At 50.4% G+C, this 21,201-nt stretch overlaps 1 protein-coding gene across 2 annotated transcripts in view; it reads right to left on the bottom strand.

Moving 5' to 3' along the window:
• Positions 1-20,968, bottom strand: part of NGF (nerve growth factor) — a 54,416-nt gene extending 33,448 nt beyond the window's left edge. The window contains exon 1 of one of the 2 annotated variants that reach the window (XM_064588588.1): positions 20,944-20,968. The gene's annotated coding sequence lies outside the window, so the exon portion shown is untranslated. Of the gene's footprint in view, positions 1-20,782; positions 20,871-20,943 lie in introns of those variants that run through there. The other variant, XM_045896880.3, reaches the window with a different exon arrangement.
• Positions 20,969-21,201: the final 233 nt, after the last annotated feature.

Here is a 21,201-nt window from a genome sequence, read left to right as displayed (position 1 = left end):
GCTGCCACCCAGCGGAGCCCATCAGGAGACCCCAGTCAGGGGACTCTGTGGCTGCAGAGCCAACCCTTGGCGCTCGCTGTATGACTGGAAATGCATCCGTGCCACTGGCAGGAGCCCCGTGTTCTCTGTGATCTCGGGATAATTATCAGCAATAAGATGTTTTATTTAACAATATTGAGACAATGAACATAATAACATCAACACGTTAATTACTTCAATGTTAATAAGGGGAGCCCCCCTTCATCTTCAGACAGCATGCATTTCGGTGGAGTAAACGGATAAGCCTGTACCAGCTCCAGGAGTCAGTAAGTGGGCAACACTGGTCCTCACCTTTCCCTCCCACAAAGGGGGGCTTCTCCCCTGTCCCCCACGGCAGCTGCCTTCTCTCCTCTCTGGGCTTTCTATCCTCTCTGGAGGCCCAGGATCATGGTGCAGCTGGGCCATAGGCAGCCTTTGTGTGAATTGCAGAGGGTGCCCTTTGCTCAGGAAGATGCAGCCCCATGCCAGTGGGATGGCTGTGTAAGCAGAGTCCCCACTCAGCCCCGTGGCTAGACACCTCACACGGGGCACACCTGCACAACCACACCAGAGACTGCCCACAGCCCCTCCACCGATGACTTGCCCAGGGTCCACTGTGGATGTTCTCACTGACTCACAGCACCCGGGCCAGGACACTCAGATTACTGCACATTGCCAGAAGGGCTGGTAGACACCCTGGGGACCCAAGGCAGTGTCAGGAAAGGCACAGGGAGGGGGATGTAGGTTCTCTGCAGGGCAAGAAGTCCACGTCCACCCCCCTTTCCTGCATTACTGGGGGCGGCTCATTGGTGCCAACCTCCTTCCCCACCACTTCTGTGATCTCTGGCCACCCTCTCCTTCGTGCTCTCCTTCGTACTCTGAACACACAGCACTGACCTACGCGACGGCTCCAGGAGCAGCACCTCCTCCCCACCCCGGCAGCCCCCCTGCTGGCCTCCCACCCACACCCGCTCTGGCAGGCCTCTCTCCCTCGGTTTATCCCCTGCCACCCTCAGCGTGCAGCCTGAGGATCCAGAAGTGAATCCGACACTAGGTGTTAGAAGCTGGTAATGCTGCCCTGATCACTTTTGGTTTTGCTATTAACGGAAGCCTCCTGGAGACTCACTGTCAACCCAAGTGGTGGTGCCTGAAGTGGGGCTAGGGGCAGATAATGTTGGGTGGCTTCCCAGGACCCCCTGAATCATGCATGTTCATGCCCGGCTTTCACAGCGAATCCTCGCTGGGAGGCTTCCTGGTGTCACCCAGCTTTCAAATCAGATTGGAGGTCCAGGCAGTACGACTGAACTTCCATAGCACAGGGGGTGCTGCCCCAGTGGGGGCCAACTGTGGTAGCCACTGGGTCCTGCCCAGGAACTGGAAGGGAGCAGCCAGAAAGCGATTCTCTCCGTCTCCAGTGCCCAGCTTCTTTTCCCAACCAGACCCCATGGCTGGTCTCTTCCTTTGGGATTCTCCATCTCACAGCCCTGCCTGCCTTCCTCACGTGCACCTGCACCACCAGCCACAGCCTCTGTCTGCTCCCCCGTGTTCTGCATGCACAGCAGACATCACGCGAGTGCGCGTGCGCACACACACACACACGTGCACTCGTGCCCTGGAAACAAAGGTGTTTCCCCTGCAAATCCTGTCTCCGGGATGCCCGCCCATCCTTGCTTCCTGCCAGTCTTTGTAAGGACTCAGAACTCACTTTTTCTTCCGGCAACTCTCCTCAGAGAATTGGCAGGGGGGCTGCAATGGGAGCAGCATCGGTTGTTTTAGAAACTTGACTAAGTCATATATATGGTGAACTCTGACCTCCACTCACTCAGTGGCGCCATCCCCGAATCCCCTTCAGCCCCTGGTTCTTGTGCCCTGAGCAGCCCAAGTTATGTTAAGGAAGAACAATGTCAGCCCAGCAGCCTCAGCCAGGCTCCGAATTCCTGAGGGGTCAAAGCCTGACTTGAAATCTGCCCAGCCAAGTGTCTCATACAGTGCTGGGCCGGCGTGGGTGGTTGATAAAATATCATTAGATGGCAGGGGGGTGACGACGACCACAAGAATGGGCTCTTTCTTGCTTGCTACTTGCTTGCTATTAACTTGCTGGGATGTCCTGGATCCCAGGAGAAGCCAGATGGCCCAGGGTCTGAAGTAAACAGCCCTAACCGGGAATAGGCTCTTTGCGGAGTTTCTCAGGAAGGGGATCAGGCATTTTGCTAAAAGGGCAGGGTCTGTGCTACCCACAGCTAGGAAGCAGGCGGAATATATAGAGCCCATGGTGTGTCGGTAAAATCGGCTCTCCAAGGGGAGAGGAGTCCTGATTTGTAGCCCTGCTGCTTTCTATGGTGTGAATACTCCCACCACAGAAGACCGGAAACTACCAGCGTGACCTCACTGAGTGTGAGCCAGGAAGAGAAGCTTACTGGGGAGCAAGTGTGAGCCTGTTGTGAGCCAGCCCCAGCCACACCAGTGATCGAAGCATTTTCCTGGACAGGGAAAGAGGACTGTCCTTTATCTTGGGCGCATCTTCCCTTCTCCCCCTGCCTACTTTGCAGATCTCAAACGAATCTCAAATGCCTTCCTGCAGGAATCCTTCCTGCCCTGCTAAGGTACCTTCTCTAATGGCATGTGAATCTCTTACCAGAGTAGAAACTCCCATTCCTTTGTGTGACTGTTGACCACTGTCCTCCTGGCTAGTCTATGAGCCCTGCGAGGGAGGGAACTATGTGCAATTGTTGTGCCCCCTTGGATCACTGGTGCCCAGCGCAGCGCCTGGCACAAAGTTAGTGCTTAATAAACAGCTGGGGACGAATGAAAGATAGAAATGAGCTGAGGCCTGACCTAGGCTTCGCTCAAAGCACTGTGATCTTACACAAGGCATTTCATCCTCTAGCCTTTTGGGTTTCTTTCCTCCTTTTTTTCCCCATTCATATATATATCACATACAACGTATATCACATATTTCATAGATATGAAATATTGATATATTTAGTATGTGATATATATAGGATATATAGGATATCTGTTATATATATATACAAAGTTACATACAAAGTTATATACAAAGACTGCAAGACTTTTATTTTTTTTTAATTTTTTAAAGATTTTTATTTATTTATTGAGAGAGAGAGAGAATGATAGAGAGAGAGCATGAGAGGGAGGAGGGTCAGAGGGAGAAGCAGGCTCCCCGCTGAGCAGGGAGCCCGATGCGGGACTCGATCCCAGGGCTCCAGGATCATGACCTGAGCTGAAGGCAGACACTTAACCAACTGAGCCACCCAGGCGCCCCAAGACTGAGTGCAATTTTCAAATGTTTGCAGCCATCTCAGTGATGGGTCCACTTTTTTGTGTGCTGTGTGTGTGATGTATGTATGTGTCTATGTGTTCACGTGTGTGTGTGCATGCCTGCATGTGTCTGAGAGAGAGAGAGAGAGAGAGGAAGGGAAGAAGAAAATCTTTTTTTTTTTTTTTTAAAGATTTTATTTATTTATTTGACAGCGAGAGAGGGAACACAAGCAGGGGGAATGGGAGAGGGAGAAGAAGACTCCCCGCTGAGCAGGGAGCCCGATGTGGGGCTCCATCCCAGGACCCTGGGATCATGACCTGAGCCGAAGGCAGATGCTTAACGACTGAGCCACCCAGGCGCTCAAGAAGAAAATCTTATAATGAAATATTTTTGTTTCCTTTTCATGTCCAAGGCCACTGCGTCATAGAAGAATCCATCTGACAGCCAGCCCTGTGGTATTAGATTCATCTCTGTCATTCTTTTACCAAAAGGCTAAAAGCTTCCTTGGAATTAAAAGGGAACTAAGAAGTGCCAATCAACTCATAAGCGCCTGTGGGCAGGACTCAGTCATAAGTGTCCCTGCTGCCCACAAAAGCCCAGAACAGCGCGGTGCACACAGCGAGAGCTCAGGGACGGACACCTGCTGAACACTTAGCTTCAAGATAGACCTCACCTTGGTAGTAAGAATTAGTCTTCATTACCAATTTTGGTGGGAACAAAATTCCCTCCATGTTGACATGTTTGCTTAGGGACACGTGGATAGAAACATTTTCAGAACATTTTACTAGTTTTGGCAGTTTTGATCATAAATGAGACAACTTACAATTTACTTCTCCCCAGAGTCGAAGACACATAGAAGACGCTTGTCTCCGGGATTTCTTTTCTGCCCAGATCCAGCACATTCTGGCAAAGCCAATGGCAAAAGCTAAGTTCAGGGCCACTTTTCCCTTTGCTGGTTGCTGAATACATTCATTTCAGGGGCCAAGCCTCCCTTCCTTTTGTGCCCATCCCAGGAATGAGAGATGAGAGCCAGGTAGGACCACCTCCAGGCCCGGTAGGAATGGAAGGGGGCTGTTCTCCGTCTGTGCCTAGTGTGACATTGCCTTTACACGGGACAAAGCCACGTGGAGGCAGTGAGGAGTGGATCCCGGAAATCTGTGGGAATGATTTTTAGCTGGCTGCAAATGCCCTGTGGCAGGAACAGACCCTGAGAAGTGGGGAGAGCTGTCCCAGCCTAAATTCTGGAATGGGGCTTAGGAACCCAGGTTGTTCCTGTGTATAGAAGCTGGACCTGAGGACAAGGTTGGTGGAGGAACTAGTATGGGGAAAACGGGTTGTGATTATGATAACAGCGCTGAACTCTTTTTTTTTTTTTAAAGATTTTATTTATTTATTTGAGAGAGAGAGTGAGAGAGAGAGAGAGAGCACAAGAGGGGGGAGCAGGAGAGGGAGAAGCAGGCTCCCTGCCAAGCAGGGAGCCCGATGCGGGACTCGATCCAGGGACTCCAGGATCATGACCTGAGCCGAAGGCAGTCGCTTAACCAACTGAGCCACCCAGGTGCCCAACAGCGCTGAACTCTTTGAGGCTTATGTGCCAGGTGCTCTGTTAGCCACTTTGTAAGCATTACTACCTCCATCTTACAGATGGTTTTCCTGAGGCTCACACTACAAATGACTGGTAAATCACAGTGACACCATGACACTGACCTTCTGTCTTCCTTGTCTAGGGATTTAAACTCCATTCCCTCTCTCTCTCACTGTACAAAGACCTTAAGTTCTAAAATATTTCCATGACCGATACCTGAAATTTAACTTGCCAAGATTTTAATAATTCAATGAGAATATCTGCTGTTTGAGGGGCGCCTGGGTGGTTCAGTCGGTTAAGTATCTGCCTTCAGCTCAGGTCCTGATCTCAGGGTCCTGGGATCGAGTCCCGCATTGGGCTCTCTGCTCAGCGGGGAGTCTGCTTCTCCCTCTGCCCCTCCCCACCCTGCTTGTGCTCTCTCTTTCAAATAAATAAATAAATAAATAAATAAATAAATAAATAAATAAATAAATAAAATCTTTTTTAAAAAAAGAATATCTGCTGTTTGAACAGCTTTTATGTGCCAAATACTGCATGGTTACATACATTCTCTCACTTAACCACTAGTTTATAAAGGAGGTATTATTATTATTATTGCAATTTTACAGTTGAGGAAACAGAATTAAAGGGAGTTTATATGATGTATTTAAAATCACACAAGCAAAATAAATAAAATCACACAATCAGTAGGAAGGAAGGCCCAAGGCCAGCCTTTTGTTTGCTCTGTTGTCTGTGAGTGGTTAGATGCCTTTTTTTTTTTTTAAAGATTTTATTTATTTATTTGAGAGAGAGAATGAGAGACAGAGAGCATGAGAGGGAGGAGGGTCAGAGGGAGAAGCAGACTCCCTGCCGAGCAGGGAGCCCGACGCGGGACTCGATCCTGGGACTCCAGGATCATGACCTGAGCCGAAGGCAGTGGCTTAACCAACTGAGCCACCCAGGCGCCCCGGTTAGATGCCTTCTGATGGAGAGAATATGATGGCTGCTAAGAGCATTTGCACCTAGGATAAGCGTCAGTCTGAGCCCTTATCAACCATGTATTTCTTAGTATGATGAACGGTCAGAGGTCACCTATTGATGGAGAAGCTTGAAAGCATCAAAACTGTATACCAGGAAGGGGACCTAAGGAGGGAAGGGGAGCCCAGTGACAAGCTGGCAGACAGGTTCTCTGAGGGGGGCAGGGAGGGGAGGGTCACTCAGCTGTTTCATGACTTCTGAGGCGATGTGACAGACAACCTCATCACCTTCGCCCTACAAGGCAGCTATGAGACCACGTTTGTGGGGAAATACATATTTCTATCGACTGAGTCAGGGCTAAATTAGACATTAGTGTAATGCGACACATCTGAATTTCATCACCATTACATCATCCTTTAGACCTTGTAAACGTTCATAATGATATTTTTGGTAGGCTGGAATAAGCTGTCTCCATCTGAGGTGTATTACTTTAAACCTACATTTAACAGACTAATAAAATGAGGTGTTGGCCAGCTAATCCCCTGTAGTCATACCCTCAGAAGCATCCAGGCAGCAAAAGGAACCAGAGTTATGAGTAAGTGTCCTGAGGTGGCCCTGAGGGCACAGACCCTGACCATGCTGTGTCACTCGGAGGAGATGGTGGGACGACCAGAGCTGTGTATTTGGGACCAAGCATTCCCCTCCCATGGGAGACTCCACGATCCACGATCTTGGAATCCTGAGACCTTGGAAAATGATCCATGGTCTGAACCGACCCCCCACCCCTGCCTCAAGAACTGGACACCCACACCCTTATTGTGAGGTGGCACAGGAGGCTGATCTGGGGACGCGGAGAACATCTACTCATCACCTGCCATGTGCTAAACACAGACTACAGATCATCACATGTGACATTACGGGAATTACTTTTCTTAACTGAAGCATAGGACCAATGTTTGACACAGAAGACTATCTTGGAACCACGATTTGCATAATTACCTCATGTAGTACCAACTCAACACAGGTCAGTGTGTCTCTTCAGGACCCAGTCTATGCCAGGCTGTGCGGGATGCTTGATTTCACCCCTCAATGGCCTTCCCAGTGCTCTAGGTCCTACTCAGCCCCTCACTGGGCTCTTGGAAAATGATGGCAGAAGACCCCCCAGTTCTTTCTCCAGGAATGACCTGTGGCCCTTCAGGATGAGCTGACCCAGAGATTTTCCCCTGGAGTTGGCCACTCTTCCCTCCCTCTATCCTGGGCTCTGCTCCTGACCAGAACCAACTGGAGCTTAGATTTGCCCTCTTGCTCCTGTTTTTCTCCCATTCACCTCTCTTCCCTGACTCCTCTCTTTAGTCACACATCTCAGAGCCCTCCAGCCTTGCTCTTTGTCCTACTGAATATTAAAAGTTCACATCCAGCTCTGGTCTACAACAGCTCCCCTGTACATTTACCAGAGGAGGCCAAAGCCTCCAGAGCCCTGCTCCATCTGGGGCCCCTTAGCTGAAGGGGACTCCACAAACTTGCAGTGCAGCCCATGTCACGCCTCCTCCAGGAAGCTTTCCCTGAAATGCAGGATTCCACTGATGTCCTTTCCTAACCTTCTGTCATAATCCATGTCTGTGCCATACTTATCAACTTCATTCATTCAACAAACACTTATTGAGCTCCTATTAGGTGGTGTGCACTTGATGAACACAACAAAGTTCCTGCCTTCATCCTTACATTCTTGTGGAGGAAGCAGATAATACAGAAACAAATAATAGAATTAAGTACTGTGAAATAAATAAAGCATGGTAGGGGACTACAGCCTATTGGTGGCAGGGTTTGGTGGGGGGTAAAATAGATATTTTTAAAATTAGGGTAATCAAGGGGCACCTGGGTGGCTCAGTCAGTTGAGCATCTGCCTTCGGCTGGGGTCAGGACCCTGGGATCGAGCCCCATGTCAGGCTCCCTGCTCACTAGGGAGCCTGCTTCTCCCTCTGCCTGCTACTACCCCTGCTTGTGCTCTCTCTCTCTCTCTGTGTCAAATAAATAAATAAATAAAATCTTTAAAAAAATAGTAAATTAGGGCAATCAAGAGATGACATCTGAGCAGACCTAAATGACGAAAAGTGAACCATGCAAAGAAGATCTGTGGGCAGAAGTTATCCAAATATAGAGAATAGCAAGTGCAAAGGCCCTGAGGCAGTAACCAGATTAGTGTGCTGAAGACATAGAAAGAAGATCAGTGTGGCTGCCACACAGCAGGCAAGGAAAGGGGTGATGCAGGATGTCGGAGAGAGGGTCAGGGTCCAGACCATATGAAGGCAGGGTTTCTCCCAGTAGGGTTTCAATCCTACTGACATTTTGAGCCAGATAATTCTTTATTGTGGGGAACCATCCTGTGCACGGTAGGATGTTTAGCTGCATCCCAGGACTCCATCCACTAGACACCAGTGTCACCAACCCCACCCTCCCTTGTGACAATTAAAATTTATCTCCAGATGTTGCCAAATGTCCCCTGGGGGGGAATCACTCCCAGTCAAGAACCACTGAAATAAGGCCATGTCAAGACTATGGATTTGAGTCCATAATGGGAAGTCATTGGAAGGCTGAGGTCTGGGAAATAATGTGATTGACATCTTTATTTTTTTTTAAAGATTTTATTTATTTGTTTTAGAGAGACAGAGAGAGAGAGAGAGAGAGCATGAGCAGGGGGAGGGGCAGAGGGAGAGAATCTCAAGCAGACTCCCCACCGAGGGCAGAGCCCAACATGGGGCTCCAGCCTATGACTCAGAGACCATGACCTAAACCGAAACCAAGAGTGGGATGCTTAACCAACTGAGCCACCCAGGCACCCCATGATTGACATCTTTAAAAGGGCGCTCTCTTGGGGCACCTGGGTGGCTCAGTTGGTTAAGCGTCTGCCTTCAGCTCAAGTCATGCTCCCAGAGCTCAGGGATCGAGCCCTGATTCGGGCTCTCTGCTCAGTGGAGACCCTGCTTCTCCCTCTGTCTCTCGCCTCTCATCCTGCTCATGCTCACTCTCTCCCCACACCCTTCTCTCCTTTCTCTCAAATAAATAAATAAAATCTTAAAAAAAAAATAAAAGGGCGCTCTGACCGCAGCTGGGCTGGAAGGCCGTGGGGGAAGAAGAGTGGAGGCAGGGGGCTGCATGAGGAGGTCCCTATAGTAGTCTGGGGGAGAGGTGATAGCGTTCTGGACCAGGCGGTGGCGGGATGGTGAGCAGTGATTGGATCCAGAATTTATGTTGAAATCAAGACTTGCTGGTGGATGGAAAATGAAAGGTGACAAGGAAGATAGAATCAAGGATGATTTCTAGATTTGGGGTCCGGACAACTGTGGGGATAATGATGTCATTATCTAAAATGGGGAAGACTAGAGTAAGACCTAAATTTGTGATATCCAAGCGGACGTGACAGTAGTCCCATAAGAGCCAGGAGCCCAGGAGAGAGGTCTGCATTGGAAACAGACACCTAGAAGTGGTATTTAACGCCTGGGGTGGATGAGATATCTAGGAAGAGAGTGATACAGAACGGGAAGGAGACTGGACTGAGCTCCAGGGCACTCCAACATTTAGAGTCAGGAGAAGGCAAAGCCAGCCAAGGCGATAGAGAAGGGAGAAGGTACATGAGAGGCATGTGGCCTGGTAACTCCATATCCGCCTCCTCCTGTCCATGGCCCGGTCACCGAACAGTCGGGCAGCTCCTTAGGCATATCCACTTGAGTTCAGTCTCAACGACCCCTACAAAACCCGGTTGGGGGCAAGCAAACAACTCAGCAGAAGTCACCATGTTTAATCCTTCCTAAGAAGTGCTATTAGTCCCATTTTCAGTGGAGACACTGAAAATCAGAGAGGTACAGTAAGTCACCATCGATCACATGTGTTTTTAGCCCCACTCCTGGACCTGGAACCCTGGAGAGTCTGATTCCACATTCACACTTTTTCCAGAGTGCCCTTGGCCTCTTGCATTAGGGGCCAGCTCCATGCCTGGCACAGGATCTGTCCCCATCGTGGCAGGAACAGCTCATTTCTGCCCAGGCTCCTGTGAAATGCTTTCCCGTCTGCTGCTGTATTCGGTACGGGCAGCAGGGAGCTGGGATCACTCACTCATGCAGGGCAAGTGACTGTCAGGGGCCCCCACCCAACCAAGGGCAGAGCCAGGCGCTGGTACCGGGAGTCTCGCACTCCTTTTATAAGCCTCACGCCTTACCTTTTATACCCACAGCCAAGGTGCTTCCCCCAGCTGGCAACCGTTTTCAAAGCAGCCCTATCCAGTACGCAGGGGCAATATCATTACTCTCATTGTATCAGATTAAGACTCGGAGGCTCAGAGAGGTTACAGAGTTAGGAGAAGGCTGAGCCAAGGGGAAATCCCTGGTCTCCTGAATTTCAGTATTACTGAGGTGAAATAAGTACTCTCTGTCCGACTTAACCATTTCTTCTTCCTTATATAACAGCTCTCCCAACCCCTGAAAGAAATAAACTACAGACAGGCTTGTGGAATTTTCCCAAGCACGAGTTTGCCAGTCAGAATTCTGTAATAGGTCAATAATCATTTCAGAAGTTGAAATGATTAGGACGTGGACATTCTGTGTGTGCCAATTTGAATTCTTATTTTGCTTAACTGTAAAGATCCTTTAAAAAGAATCTTTGAAACGTAGTTTTGCCTTATTAAGCCCTCCACTTCCTGACATGTCCTGCTCTGTTTCAGAAAAATTCAAAACAACAACACTTAAAAGCACTTCCCCCCTCCCCCCTCAAGTATTTTCTTTCATTTCCAAGATACAGAGATGCTGACACGTGGGCGTGAAGTCTGGAGTCAGGCTTTGGTGTCTGACCTCCTCAAAAAAGAAAAGGAAAACAGTTCTGGGTGTTTACACTTCCCCCAGCAAAGGACAGACACAACACTCTTGAACCCAGATGAAAAGAAAGGTAATTCATTTCATGCCTAAGAAACATTCTTGGTGGTGCGTCATGTTCTGGGACAATTGATTCCATTTGTCATTGCAAGTTTCAGAAAGGGTGGAAATACGCTCTTCCCCCCCACCCTCCTTTGGGCACAGAAGAAGTCAGCATTTGTTTTTTCCTTAACAATAAAAACAACAACAAAACCAGGTGCAAAGGTGATGTATTTCAACAGCCTCTTGGCTGCTTTGCTTGCAGCCCCCTCAACTCCAGTGCTTGTTGGCTCAATATAACCCACCTGCTTGGGGGAAGGGAGCTGGGTTTGATCCCACAAACCTGTCCCTCCGTTATAAACGTTAGTTACAATGTGCAACTGACCCAGTGACATTAATTTTATAGGGAATAGCAGAATGGGTGGTGGAGAGGAGAGAAGAATACTCTTACAGAGATGAAAATTATCCCTAGAACCAGGTCCTTTTTCTCCCCTTCGGCCCCACTGCCCTGAAACCTCAAATAGAGATGTCTTAAGTGCCCAGAAAGGAGTGTTAAATCTTTGGTCTGGACAGGAACTCAGCATTTGAGGAGATGTCATTAATAATCCTCTTTGAGTCTTAGTGGTGAAAATGGGGCCCAGTGGAAGGGCATTTTACGAGGAGAGAGTTGGAATGAGCCCCAGGGGAGCATGGAGAAACACAGATGAGGGGGGAAGGCGACAATTCCACGTGAACAAAGAGGCAGGCAGTTTGTCATCACTGATCTGTCCTCAGGGGCTGCATTAGCTAGGCTCTCAAGAAAATTGGGACATGTCACCTTTGTGGCCCCAACCTAGAATCTTGGCATGGGTCACTCACTTATCCTCCGCTGGGAAGGGAAGGTCTAGGGTCAGTGGCAGATTGTGGTCCGGGGTGAGGGCTGGAGTTAGGATTAGGGTTTGGTTTGCCTGAAGGTGGCCGCTCCAGTGTCCACACGAGGAGGCTTTAAGCTGTTTATACCAGGAGAGAAAGTTACCCCCCTGCCCCCTGCACCGGGGCAGCCTGGAGCCTCGCTCATGAGAAAATGTTAGGCTCTCTGCTCTGGGCAGGAACTTCTTTAGAATTTTGACAATGTCAACATTTTAATGGCATCTTAGCTCTGCTGCCCTTATAAAAATATACGAAAGGGGAAGGATGTGATTTGTGGGAACAGAAGCTCCTTCCAGAGTCACTGCACCCACACTAGGACCAAAACATTTATCCTGATCGCATGGCCAGGCAAGGTGGTGATACCCCTCTGACAGTTCCTGGTGACAGAGAAGGATGCCTTGTGCCCCTCGGACAATGGTGTCACGGTCCCGAGTGGGGAACAGAATCACAGGAAGATGGCTCTGGAAGCATGAAATGGGAGAAAGGTGATACAGAAGGTGGGAACAAAGGCAGGAGATGATTGTTGCTGTCTCTTTGCTCGGTTTGCCAGAGAAACAGCAAAACTCAGGGATAATCACATTTAGGGAAGTCAGCTCTGATGAGGTTGAGGAGTGATAAAGAAGGAGGAAGAGGAGGAGGTGGAGGAGGAAGGAGAAGACAGATGCTAATAGCAGCTCTCACTTACGAGGGCCCCTTTGGTGGCAGGCACCTCATACATCTCTGTCATTCAATCTACACAATGGCCCTATGAGGCTGGAATCTGTGCGAACTTGGGTCACCCAAATCACACACGTGGGAATCGCAGAGCTGGGACTGAACACCAAGTTTGTCTGGCTTTGTAGCCACGCCATTTCCTAAACCACGCTGTTGTCTATAACCAGTAGCTTTCTCGATGACTCATGGTGAAAAAATTCATTTTCCATCACGATCCAGTTTGCACATATGAGTGTGGGTAAACATACATACAACTAAAACAAAAGTTTTGTGAATAATTTCCCTTTGCTACGTGTGATGAATTCTGGCTTTTAAAAATTTTATTCTACTCTCTTGCATTGAGAAAGAGAGAGAGAGAGAGAGAGAGAGAGTGTCATACCACTAAATTGGTTTCACATCCCCCGAATGGGTCTCAATCTGTACTTTGAAAAACATTTTCCTTTTCTCTACTCTATGGCAGTTGATTTGAAATGTTTTTCAACTTCCTGCTTGATCTTGCTGCATGCAGGGCAGCATCTTTGCTTCTGAGGCATGCTGCTAATTATGTACTCTGGACCATCCCTCTGGTGGAGGGGTCATCATTAATCAAATATTTCAGAAATTACAAATATCTGACAAAGCCGTTTGCTTGGAAAAGAGTCAGTCCAGGAAACCATCCAGAAAACATAACCGCTGATCTCAGGCACCAACAAATACAATATTTTAAAAGCAGTTGATGCATGCTTGCAAAAGAAACTCTTTTCTCTGCTTTTAGAACCTAAAGGACTCATCTGTTCTCATGGGGCAATGCATGCTCACCATCTCACAATAATGCCAAAGGAAAAGAAACACGCAAGGTGTCATGGGGAATCCATCCACCCACCATCAAGAGTAGTGTTGCCTATCTCAGTTTTTCGTGAGTACACCTAGGATCTGAAATTAGACTGCTTTTTAGGGGAGTGTGCATGTCTCCACCCTGGTTTAGGATTTCGGGGACAATTCTGTTTCGACAGCTAGGGACAGTGACAGGGTTGGTTGAATCAGATTTAGGTCATGGAAAGTGAAGTCCAGATCAGATGGCTCAGCACGAGTCAGCCCCGACGAGCCGTGGACTCGGTGACTTCACTCCAAGCAATGTGCACACTAATTGAGAAAACATGTTCCTGTGATAGCCTCATGCAAAAATCCAGATTTACGAATTTTTTTTTTTTTAATTCCTAAGAATTCCTTGAATATTTGCCGTGCGTGTCTATACAGCCTCCCGGAGTACTTTTCCTTCTTCCTGAGTAGAGTTGTGTTTTTCTGCTGTGGCCCGGGTCAGGTTTTTAAAAGGGTGGGAGGCTCTGTCTCCTGACAGAGAACAAGTGGGCACATGGCCACAGGCCTTGGGGAGAAGGAGGAGGAGGGCAGGAGGGGAGAAAGATAACCGACACCTTCTGTCCCTTTCCTGGGGCAGAAAAAGCAACTGAGATCCAAGTCCTTGAAAAGCAACCGTCCACAGAGCTCAGCGAGGGACCCCTCTCCTTCATGCTTGTGGCCCTGCATTCTGAAGGCCCCCTGGGCTGGCCCACCCCCCACCCCTCAGCATTAGGAGCAGAGCTCAGGCTTCCGGGACACTCGCTGCATTGCAGGTTCTGGGCTAGGTTTGGGCTTTCCAGCATTCCCTTCTCTCACCTCACGACTGCCCTCTGCGATCGGCATTAGGATTCCTTTTTACAGATGAGGAAACTGAGGCATACAGGGATTAAGGAAAGCAGTCATAGAACCAAGAAGAGGCGGAGCATGGATCTGAAGCGAGTGCTGTCTGATTTTGTGCCAGGGTGTCTTCTAACCAACCCTGCCCGCCTGCAGGACACGCCACCTCCAGGAAGCCTCCCTGGAGTGCACCACATCATTCAGACCTCTCCCTTCCTGCGGCTCTTGCAGGTGCCACATTAGTGCTTCTTCCACTTGTCCCCCACTGATGCTGCTCTCCACTGCCCCAAGTGTGTTAAATCTAAACTAGAAGATAAACAAGCCTGCAGACAGGTTCTATTTGGTCTGCACGAATGTTTTGAAAGTGAAGAAACTACACAGGCAGGCTCCAAGTTTTGATTTTTCTTGAAAAATTGGAAGATCTGGCCACACTGGGCCCGTCATCCTGCAGAGCGACAGACAGCCTGTCGATGGGGCACGCTCTCTGTAGTTTACTGTGGTCCCCACCGGCCTCTGGACTTACCCCACTTACGCTATCCGGTAAGCCTGAAAAGTCATTTTAATTTTGACTCCTGAGCAATCTCCTTGGGTGGGATCATGACTTATATTTATCATGAACCACTCCCCTCACCCCAGTGCCCAGTCCCCTGGCTAGCACATTAATATAGACGCTAATTTGGGCAAAGGAAAATCAATCCGGTGGCCTGATATCCGGGGGACCTACCTCCCCCAGTGGGGTGGGGACTGTCCCCCCCTTAACCGCAGGTTATATGTGGTTTAGCAGTAGCTGCTCAGCCATAGACCCTGGGCACGGGGAGCAAATTGCTCTGCCATCATAGAGAATCCGATTCCTCCTTCTTTCTTCTCTGGAAAACTTGGTAAGATACATAAAATCCTAAAGACACAAGTGGTTGGACGAGGAGGCGTTGGTATGTGGGGTAAGGAACCAAAACACTCTTAAAGCTGCCAGTTACAAATGACCATTCTCAAGAAATGCCTTATTTAGAGAGCACTGCCTAACATCGCTGAAGTAAAAGTCTCAGGAGAAGTTTGCCGCTGGAAGAAAATCACAGGAGACTCTCCGCGCGTCTTTTTTTACCCGGGTATTATGAGGCAAAGATCATTCAGAAATGAAGCGTTTGGCTAAAATTCTATCAAAATGAGAATGTTAATTACAGAAGGTCCAAATATAGGTGGGTAAATTCCTAGAGAAGCCTTCAATGCTACCAAAAAGATTTCTTCTCCCGATGTGGTGACGTTTTATACACGCAGAGATATAAAAAGTGCAAAGATGAGATCGTGGGATCTGAAGTGGAAAAGCATGAAGGGAGGACCTCCCCAGACTGAGGGAGAAGACGAGGAAGGGAAACTCACGGAGGGCACCCCGTGTGCCAGGACTGCGCTGGTGTGTGTCCCCCTCACCACGTACGACAGCCCGATGGAAAAAACTGCTCCTGTTTCACAGAAGAGGAACCCATACGACAGATGCCCTCCTGCTGGGTGGTCACCCCCTTCTCCTCAGTCACCTAGTCCAGTATCTGTTAGGCAGTGAGAGCCCAGCACGGCTCCAACTTCAAAATCACTGTCCAAAGGGGACCCTGCCTTTCCTGGCATCTCCCACACACCTCAGGGAGTCCACATCTGGTTCTTGACAAGGATGCGACAGATGGTGGCCCAGTGTCTCCCAGCCAGATGTGCTCGGGGCCAAACACGGGACGGCAATTCACCAGACTGGAATGTGAGTCACTTCAACCGTGTCTCAGATCCACAGTGATGAGGAGGTGACACAGGACCTCCCTCGGCCCCCAGCCCAGGCTGAGCTCTCATGGCTTCTACCAGACGGTCGGTCCTCCTCGGGCTCACTTAGGAACAGCGTGCAGAATGCAGACACATGGTAATGTCACCAACCCTGGCTACTTGAAGGAACAGCCAAAGGAAACAGGATGGGAAAATCAGCCCATCTGTACCAAAGAGCAAATACTTTGTGGTTATCAGGAAACGAGTCCAGTAGTCATGGATTGTAACTGCCCTGGACGCTTCTGTGTGAAGCTGGGGCTGTTTTCACTCCTGCTGACTTGGGAGCCAGGTCCTTGCACTTGCGGGCTCCCCACCTGCAGAAGCCACCACAGGCGGTGCCAACACGTCTCCGTCTGCTTAGCCTCGTGGTCACTTCTCAGAGAAACCCCGACTGTCTGCCTCTGACTAATACTACCACGAATGAAAAGCCTCTCCGCACGTGAAGGAGGTTGGCCCAACTCTTGGGCAATTTAAAAAGCACTGTTGCTAGTCCCACCTGACAGATTGCGTCACCAGACCATACTGAGCCTCATTAGGGTATCTCCTTAAGTCTCCTGTGTCCTTTTCTCCCCCCCTCATTAGGAATCAACTCTGAACTCTGCCAGCCCTCCGGCTTCAGCGGTTTTCTCTCTCCTGCTACTTTGGGCGTGCGCAGTGGACAGGTGTTTCTACAATACCCTCCAAAGACAGCATTCATCTTGGCCCTTGGCACTAGGAATAATCAGCTGCTTCCATATTTTGTCCTACGGTGAGAGCCTGGGGCAGGGTTAAGGATAACGTGAACTGTTCTCCTTGAGAATAAATCCAGTGCCACAAGAACCATCTCTCCCTCATAGCCCTGCTCGCTGACTTTTTTTCAATCAAATGTCCCATTTTTGATTCCCATTTATTCTCACAGCTTGGGCACAGTTGTATTAATTTGATATCAACATGTCCCCATGTTGATTTAAGTGCTGGCAGTGCTGGAGAGAGTTCTGCTTCCTCATTCTCTCACTCAGGGAAGGGACCTCCCGGTGCCAGAGTGTGATCCATTTGGCAAAGGAGGGAAGGATTCCCTCCCAGGGCTGTGGACACCCCGGGCAAGCAGTCTGCCTGTGTTTTTAAGAGCATATGGCAGAGAAGGAAAGCTGCTATGCTGTAATACCACCTGTCCCTCCCCCCAACTCTTTCTGATTTTCTTTTGATATGGGTCATTTGTAGTCACGCTCCACTGACAAAAGGCAAAGAGGGATGTCTGGTGGGACCACAGCACTGAGGTTTCTGCCAATGGCTTCCTGGAGCCTGACAGTCGTGGATCTGAAGCCCCATTTCAATGATGAAATAATTGATGCCCTGACAGTAGGGCCTAGAAGAAAGGCCCTTATTGGTAATTTCCAAAGGAGGTTTTGACTGAGAAGAGTATTATCCTTTTAATAGGTATTTAGCCATGTATGGGGGGCAGGGGGTGCACTTTTGGTTGTCACCATGCCTTCTGGCACTTAGTAGGCAAAGTAGGGGTATTAAACTTCCTGCATTATTTAAGTAGGTCACACTTAACCAAGAATTGTCCCCAAATGCCAACAGCTCCATTGGGAAACACTATTAATTCAATACAATTGGAAAAGTAAAGCCTGACAAGTTGCTCAGTGACTTGCTCAAGGTCACGAAGATTTTTTTTCTCTCTCCTGTCTCTCAACTCAGGAAACTACCATGGAACATTTGCCCAAAGTACAGCAGAAAAAGGTCAAGAGATCATCTCAATGTTTCAATCCAATTCCTACTATGGCATTGTCTGAAGCCAGTGGTCTATAGAGGCTCCTCAAAAACATGTAAGCAGCCAAAAGAAGAATAATGAAAACATTAGGAAGCAAGAGAAACTCTTCTTTATTGTATGTTATTATTCTGGTCATTATTCTTGTCTTAGCCAATCACTGTGGCTGAAGGTCTATCCTCCTTGGCTCCAAGGATGGACAATTCCATCCTCACGCACACCCAACCGAAAGGCCATTGCCCGGGTTTCTCCAGCTGCATTCCTGCCTCAGGGTCATCCCGGTGTTACTGCTCTTTGGAGTCAGGATGTGAACCTCTTGCCCACTGTCAAGAAGCAAGTTCCCTAGGAATGGGTTGGGGAAGCGTCTTCCATCTACATTTATTTGCCTGATGCCACCATATGCTGTTCTGTGAAACTGGTCCATCACAGAGTTGATTTCTCAAGACGGGCTAAGCCTGAGAGCTGACGGTTTAGCTGATGGTTTGCAAGGTCAGTGGTGCCGCTCAAAGAAAGAGAAACACTCTGGGAACAGGGGTGGTTTGCTCAGAGATACCCAGAGATTTTAAGTGAATCCTCAGCAAACCTTCCATATTTGCCACCAGCAAAGGTCTCCAAAGCCTGCTCAGGACCCCGAAGTCCCTCCAAGTTCTTCCTGGGAGAAGATAAATGGCTGGGGCTCTGGTCCCTTGTCTTGCACTGATGTCTGCTTGGGGGCCTGGGCCTCGCCCCTGCTCCAGGCACAGTGGAGAAGAGCAGTGGCCCGTCTCCTTGTAATTTCTCAGCAGCTCCAATGCAGCTGCCGTTGCAACAGGGCATTCAGTGAAGGTGCTGCCGTAGTGCTCAGCACTTGTTTCAAAGTGAAGAGGTGAGATTTTCTCATCAATTTAATCTCGGTAATGATGAGAAACTTCCCTCAGGCTCCAGCCCTGCCCTGCCATGCCCTACCCTCCCTGCTGATGTCGGCAGCTGGGGCCCCCTTCCCGGCCACGGCACAATTTTCTCCATGGAAGAAGAGTGTCAAGCCAAGCCTCCCTCTGGGCCCCTAGCTGGGGGGAGATGGGGGGTGGGCAATAGGAGGAGGCAAGAACCTCATTCTCTTGAGAAAGGCTGAGGGGACCGAAAGAGTCACCAAGACTAGGATGGCTGTCCTGAATGGACCCAGTTTTCCCGATTTACTGGCAGGCCTGGGCTGCTTTAGGGTAAGATGGCTGCCCAGGGAAGGCGTGGCACTAGCACCTGGTTATAAATCCTCCCAGGTGCTCCTACAGTTCCATCAGGACACGGATCCCCATGCCCCAGAGACCTGGTTTCCCATTTGTGGTGCCTCCTAACATTTTCCCCTTCAAGGCTGCCCTTTTTTTCACCTGCATAAAAATGTTGGGAAAAGGAGGAGGGGTTTGGCAGCATGTGACCTTAACCCCACCCCCTCCAAGACCCAAGTAGGAGGAACTCGCACTTCTACTGTGAGTCAAGGTGGGCAGTGCCTGTCCCAGCCCCCAGACCACTCCTCCCCACCATCGAAGCCCAGTCCGGCAGTCCCCTCTGAACCTCTGGGACCACTGCCCATCGCGGACTGACATTTGGGTTGCCCAGGCTGACATATGACTTATTCCAGAATAAGACCCACAAAAGGCACCCATCCAGCTCTAATGCAGCCTTTCCTCTGCAGAGGGAGAAAGTTTCAGACATTCAGCAAACAAACAAACAAACAAAACCAAAAAACAAACCTGTAAACACTGCGCAAGAGGGACCCAAGTGCGGCTGCCCTTTCTGCTCTGCTCGGAGGGGCAAGTATTCCCCTCCAGCAGCTGAACTGACAGCTTCAAGAGGCTGAAGACCCCGCAAAGATGTCACTGGTGGGCCTTCCCCCACTGTGTCTGAATTTGCAGAATGCATCTGGCCATGCACGTGTACGGGAGGAGAGGGCTGGCACTAGCAACAGGTGTGCCCAGACGATGGAGCCAGGACAATTAATCAAGTGCCTTTTCTCCAGGATTCCCATTGGCTTCGGATGACAGATGGGGCAGAGATACCCAGGAGAGCACTATTTTGGTTTCCAGCTGGGAACGTGCACTAAGTTTTCCTTAATACCCACAGCACCCAAAAGGCTTTGCTGTAATACACTTTAATGCATGGAACACCCATAAATTATCCTTCAAACTGTTACAACTTCCAACCTGGAACAACTTGGAAAAACCAGCCTAGCAAGCAAGATCTTTTTTAATCTCTCAAGTCACAAGGGAAGAGAAAGTTCAAGCAGAAAACACCTTCCACGAGAATCTCAGAGATTTTTTTTTTTTTTTTTTTGAGAGAAGGAGAGTTGTAATCAAACAGAGCTAAGCCACTTGTTTATGTTGGCTCAAAGATGCCGCTTCCTGATTCCTGGGTCCTCTTCTCTGCCTCCCCTCCCTGGACCCAAGGCGCTGCCCGCCCCACCCCTCCACGCCAGCCTCTCCTACACCTGGCAGCAGACCGCTGGAGTTGAGGCGTGTGACCCAGGGTAGCAGGACTGAGCCTTGGCGACCTCGGTCCAGCGCGGCTCCTTGGAGGTCCCCGGACGCGTCGAGTCCGGGGCCTTCACTCGGGTCTCCAAGCCCTCCAGCAACGCTCAGAGGAGCCCGAAGACGCTTACTCCGTTCCCTGCACCACTTCCAGCGCGCCCTGCCGGGTTCGTCCCCTTACCTGGGGGCGGCGTAGCACTTTCCGGACTCGGCGCGCACACGAGCCCGGGCGCGCTGCGCACTGGCCCTCCGCGGTGCAGACCACCATTGCTCCGCCCCGGAGCGCCCGCAGCCCGCGCATCCCTCTCCCTAAGCTCTTTCGCCCTCCCTCACTTGCGCGCTGTCCCCTTCCAGCCCTCGAACTAGCAGTCCCTGGCATCGCCGTACGGCTACTGCAGGCTCCAGGGTTGCCTCCCCGCACTTCGGGCCATCGGGAGACCGGGAACTCCGCGACCAAAGAGAGAGAGCGCGCTGCTCCCCTCGACTCGCCCGCCTGCCCAGGCTCCCGCGCTCCCGCACCCGTTCGGGACGCTCCTCTCACGGCTGCACCTCAGCCCGCGGGAGCCCCGGGGGTGCCCGGAGGTCTCGCCAGACCTGGATCCGTGCACTCTCCCCCAGGGCGCCCAGCCGCGCTAGCCCGCGCGCCTGCCCGCGCTGCGCCCCTCTCGGGGCTCGGCTCGGGGCAGCCTGACTCACCGCTGCGCTCCCCTCCGGCTCCCAGCGCTCTCTGCTGTGCAGGAGCGCCGAGCTGCTCTAACACAAGCTTCTTGAATTCTTAGCCCCTCCTCCCGGACTCCTGAGTCACTCACTCCAAATCCTTCCCCCCACTGCAACCCTCCCCAGCCCGGGCCCCGCACCTGCTCTGGTGGGCGGAGGTGCCCGGCTGTAGGGGGTCCTGGGTACTAGAGGTCGATCGCTCCCGGGAGGGCTGGCTCGACACAGCCGGGGAAGGGTTCAAACCTCCAGATGTCAAAGGGAAACGCACGGGGGTCGGAGGGGCCGCGCGGGCAAAGCCTGGACGGGGATTTTCTGGGGCACCAGGCGGGGGTGCGGGCTCCGGACGCCGTTGGGCGGGCAGGCCGTTGTGGGCGGAGTTGTCCGGAGCTCCCCGCACC

The sequence above is a fragment of the Mirounga angustirostris genome, unplaced genomic scaffold, assembly GCF_029215605.1.
Source record: "Mirounga angustirostris isolate CCGP_5_RB_7025 unplaced genomic scaffold, mMirAng1.0.hap1 SCAF_4, whole genome shotgun sequence".
NCBI lineage: Eukaryota > Metazoa > Chordata > Mammalia > Carnivora > Phocidae > Mirounga > Mirounga angustirostris.
This window is presented reverse-complemented; position numbering and strand designations above follow the sequence as displayed.